The sequence below is a fragment of the Triticum urartu genome, chromosome 7A (assembly GCF_056163025.1).
Source record: "Triticum urartu cultivar PI428250 chromosome 7A, HENAU_Tu73, whole genome shotgun sequence".
NCBI classification, from domain to species: Eukaryota; Viridiplantae; Streptophyta; class Magnoliopsida; order Poales; family Poaceae; genus Triticum; species Triticum urartu.
In genome coordinates, this window is record NC_141879.1 from 404,535,584 (window position 1) to 404,540,843 (window position 5,260).

Below are 5,260 nucleotides of genomic sequence, written 5' to 3' on the forward strand. Positions count from 1 at the left end.
GCTTTGCATTTTGAGTCCTTTGGATTTATTTAAACATTTACAATATCTTGGACTTCAATTTGCATGAAATTTGTGCCACTTGTCCTAACCAAGCCACTCGATAAGCTTTTACTTGTAGGTGTGAGTGAACAAGTCCGGTACCAATTCCACTATTCTTTCATCTCACACTGAGTGATACAAGATACATCCTCAACTTTGGGAAAAGGTAGCTTGGTATTGTTTATCTCATTTCCTACTCACCTTTACTTGAGTCTTGTGATGGATAAGCAAAGCACATCATCTCCGGTCTACAACCACGACAATGAGTTTGATGCTATGAAGAATGTCATCGATGCCAAGATGGACAAGCAAATGGAGGAGCTCAAGGCCCTCATCAAGAACTGCAAGCGGTCTTCCTCATCTTCGAGAAGACGCTCAAGTGCAAAGACTCCCGAGCTACCATCTATGGCAAGTACACACAAGCATCGACATCGACAAGACCATGAAGAGCGACCTACTAGATGAGATTTGGCTTCTCTACCACCCATGTGTACACGGGCCCTAGACCCCCGTGCACACGGGACCCCGTGCACACGGCCTCCAGCACCCCTGTGCGTGCGGGCCATACAGTACAACAACTTCGACTACAAGGCCGCGGCTCCTTCAACACCTTTGGCATCTTCACCAAGTGACTTCAAGGCATCTTCGCCTTCGAACGTACAGCATCTTCGCCTACTCCATGAGCTCAAGTCCACTACTCCCTCAAGCTACTACGGCCTCGACACCAACCACGAGATTCCTTTCTATGGGACTCTAGAACCCGAGGAGTATCTCGAGTGGGAGCGTTTGATGGACGACTACCTCAAGCTACATCAAGTCCCTCCCGAAGATCAAGTGAAGTGCGCCTCAAGAAACTTCCATGACTACGCGTCCACATGGTGGCTTCACACACCTTCGAAGAGCTACGGCATGAGTTGGCCCAAGACGAAGAAAGCTATGCGGCGAGAGTTCGTGCCTCCAACCTACACGGAACAACTTCTACGCCAATTAGAGAACACCATCCAAGGATCCAAGTCCATCGACGAGTACTTCAAGGAGATGAAGCATGCCTTGCGACGTGCCGGCATGGACGACCCCATGTCAATGAAGTTCCACTTCATGATGGGATTGAACAACGACATCTCTAAGACTATCTTCCTCGAGAACTACAAGTCCCTCGACGACAACTACATTGGTGCTCTCAAGGCGGAACAAGAACTCATGAAGGCCAAGGCTTCTCCACCCCAAGCACACTTCACGGCGACTAAGCTCTATGACCATGAGCATGAGGATAGTACCACCAAGATGTCCAAGCCTGATGAGCTCCAAGACGATCCTCCCAAGTTCGACTTCACCTCCATCCCTCTTTGTGGCATTGATGATGACGAGTCCTCCATGACTCTTTTTCAAGATGGTGCGGCAACGAGTACGACTACGGAGACCTTCAAGGACCAAGCTTTGGAGGCAAGCGACATGGTGACGAGCAAGGATGATGCTTCCATCTTAGGAGGCGAGAGTGATGTTGTGCCATCTTCGGCCTTCATCCATGATGAGAGTGATGATGTGCCATCTTCGGCCTTCATCCACGGCGACGACTATGAGATGGTTGAGCATGGGATTTTCCATTCGACCATGGTGACGTATGATGACTTGAGTGACTTTAGCCACCATATTGAGATTGAGAGTGACTTCACCACTAGCCCCATATCTCATGAGTTGCCCCAATTCCCATGTGAGGAGAGCCACCGCCACCACCACTTGAGTGATTTGAGTGACTCCACCATATGTGACATTGAGTGCACCTACCTTGAGGGAGTGAGTGAGCCACCACCACATAGAGAGAGTGAGGTAGTTGATGAGGCATATGAGGCCATTTCAATTTCTAACAACTTAACCTCTACCTCTATTGTGTCTTCTCATTTGGTGTTAGGTACCATCTATGATGATGCGCCGATCTTCGATGACTTCGTCCTTCCTTTGGACAAGACGATGGACATGGACTATGATGTACCCCCCACATGGTTCCATCAAGATGAAGATGACCACAATATGGTCTTTCCCACCTCACCTACACCACTTGAGTGGAATGAGAAAGGTAACATAGGTGAAGGTGATGCTCTTGTCCCACTAGTGGACGTTCTTGATATTGATTGCTTGCATGATGTTGATCCACCTATTACCATGCTTCATGCTAGTATGATTTCCCCATGCGATGATTTACCTATTTATGATGAATATGATGATGAGCATGTTGAGTTGCCTAGTTGTGCTGCTATGCTCCATAGGATATCTTGTGATAATTCTCTTGGTCACATCATGTTTGCCAATCCGCTTGACTTGTCATATGCTATGCATGAGATCAATCATATGTCATATTTGCAATCTCTTCATAGTGACAATGCATATTCTATTAAAATAAACCCAATTTGCACACATGGCATAGATGACAAGCCTATGGTTATTGGCATTTGTTTCTCTTGTGATGATATTGACATGCTTCCTTTGCATCATTTATCTCATATGCCATGCCATGACCACCTAGCTTCGGATATGCATTGTTTTGCATATTGTCCATTTTCTCCATATTATGCTTCCGCTATTGCTCATGAGGAGGCCCCCATAGTTTCCTCATACCCATTAGGAGTTTTTGCTACCTCCTATACTTTGCATGATCCCACTACTTGTGTGCACCATATGCTCCCCATGAATAAACATGCTATTGATGTGCCATATACGTGTATGTTAAATTTGCATCCCCATCATGTCATACACAATAACTATTCTTTCATGATGGATGACATGTTCTTATACCATGCATCAAATTTCTTTGAGCGATGCTTATCTTGTGCTAACTCACACATGCACATACACATCATGATGGATGATGTGTACATTTACCATGCACACACATTCTTTCATTTGTGTCTCTTTTGTGTAGGTACCCATGAATACTTGTCAACCTCACAATCCCATGAGTTGACAAAACAAGCTCTAGAGAGCAACGATGACTTGGGATCCCGTGGATTGTCCTTACAACCGCTCCCTTCGCGCAAAGACTTCGTGCATCTCTTCTACACGGCCCTCACATGGTTATGGGTTATTTACCACTTCTCACTTTATGCCCATATTGCCATGTTCACTTTGCATGATATGCTCATTCATATGCCTTTGCCATGCATTTGTGACCCATGCTTTGCATTACACATGATGATTGATTCTAGTACTTGTATGTGTATTTGCAAGCTGGGTGGAGATATCACTTGTTATTAACATGTTTGCTTTGTGCCCCATGCCTATGATGATACTATGATCTTGCTTTGTGTTCGTGCTTGCGATATGTCATGTGCATTGCCTATGCCTATTATTTGCTCACATGACATGATTGCCATGATATCCTCTAGTGTGTTGCATCTTCGCTCCACTAGCTTGCACAACATGATTGATATGCTTGCTTATGTTGCATCACCGATGACTCATACTTGCTCATTTCTTGTGGTTGATGGCATCCATTTCCATGCTTTGCACATGATTGACTTGATTGCCTCACACATATTGAACAATTGCTCCTTCCTTTGTGTCGAGTGCCATGATATCTTCACTACACCATATGCACATTATGATTGGATTGTCTTGCACTTGCCCCATGTGTTTCGACATCTCATTATATTTGGTCTCGTGAATGATTCCTATGCATACCATAGACCGTTTGTTGAGTGCTTTATGCATGCTTACTGTGACCGTGAGGTAGATTCTTGTTCACTTGTCACACATATTTGCATCTCGACCTCCCATTTGCATGCTTGTTTCCATGATGTCCTTGATTGTGCTCACCTTATATGCTTAAATGCCATGCCACACTTCTTTGTCAAACCATATGCTATGCTTGATGACAACACTTGTTGGGGGAATCACCTCTTGAATGCTTGGTTTTGCTCTTACGCCAACCACATTTGTTTTTCCAAGTGCTTGTTATCTTTGCTCCTTTTGAAGGAATTACAAGACGGTACAACATCAGAGAGTGCCCATTTGGAACTACAAGATGATGGATGCTTGGTGATCGTCCACTACTACACGACAACATCATCTCTTTCCATGGTGATTTGGATTTCGATCCGAGGTCGGATCTTTCCTAAGGGGGAGGGGATGATGCGGAGCATCCTATGGACATCGCCATGTCAAGAGTCCATTTGGCAAGTGACACGTGCCACATCTACTTCATACATACAAAGGTGAACCATCTCCTTTACACGTGTCCACTTGTACCTTTCGAGGATGGTATACTACTTGACCCCTCTCTCATGTGCATACATAGGTGTGGGTGGAGCTACACATTCATCGAGGGGGAGTCCAAGAAGAGGAGAACATCTACACCATCCAAGAGGGAAGCCTGGAAGTGGAGAAGGAAGCGCCAAGAGAAGGCTGCAGCTCCCAGGCAACCCCGTGCGCACGGGCGTGTACCATGCCCACGGGACCCCGTGCCCACGGGCCTTGCGGACCCCGTGCACACGGGCTCATGCGTCAGGTCTCTGGATACCCCGTGCGCATGGGCTCCACTTACCCCGTGCACACGGGGCCCCCTGTGCGTGGCTATTGGGCTTGGCCCTTGTATCCCCATCTCGTCCCTACTTACCCCTTCATCCCTTGGACCTATATATACTCCCCTTCCTCCTCCATTTAGGGGGGAGCAAAGAATAGATCTAGACATTAGAGCTTAGCTCATGTATCTCCCCTTGTGGGTTTCCTCTTGAGGGAGAAGACTCCCTTGGAATGCAAGACCTCCTAAGGGAGAAGGATCCCTAGGATCATTAAGACCTCGAAAGGGAGAAGGATTCCCCAAGTGAATGAAGGAAATATGCCCTATAGGCAATGATAAAGTTATTATTTATTTCCTTATATCATGATAAATGTTTATTATTCATGCTAGAATTGTATTAACCGGAAACATAATACATGTGTGAATACATAGACAAACAGAGTGTCACTAGTATGCCTCTACTTGACTAGCTCGTTGATCAAAGATGGTTATGTTTCCTAACCATAGACATGAGTTGTCATTTGATTAACGGGATCACATCATTAGGAGAATGATGTGATTGACTTGACCCATTCCGTTAGCATAGCACTTGATCGTTTAGTTTGTTGCTATTGCTTTCTTCATGACTTATACATGTTCCTATGACTATGAGATTATGCAACTTCTGTTTAACGGAGGAACACTTTGTGTGCTACCAAACGTCACAAC

At 45.5% G+C, this 5,260-nt stretch overlaps 1 pseudogene; it reads left to right on the forward strand.

Annotated features, from left to right (window-relative positions):
• Positions 1 to 258: 258 nt before the first annotated feature.
• On the forward strand, positions 259 to 2,218 carry LOC147959754 (uncharacterized; annotated as a pseudogene).
• Positions 2,219 to 5,260: the final 3,042 nt, after the last annotated feature.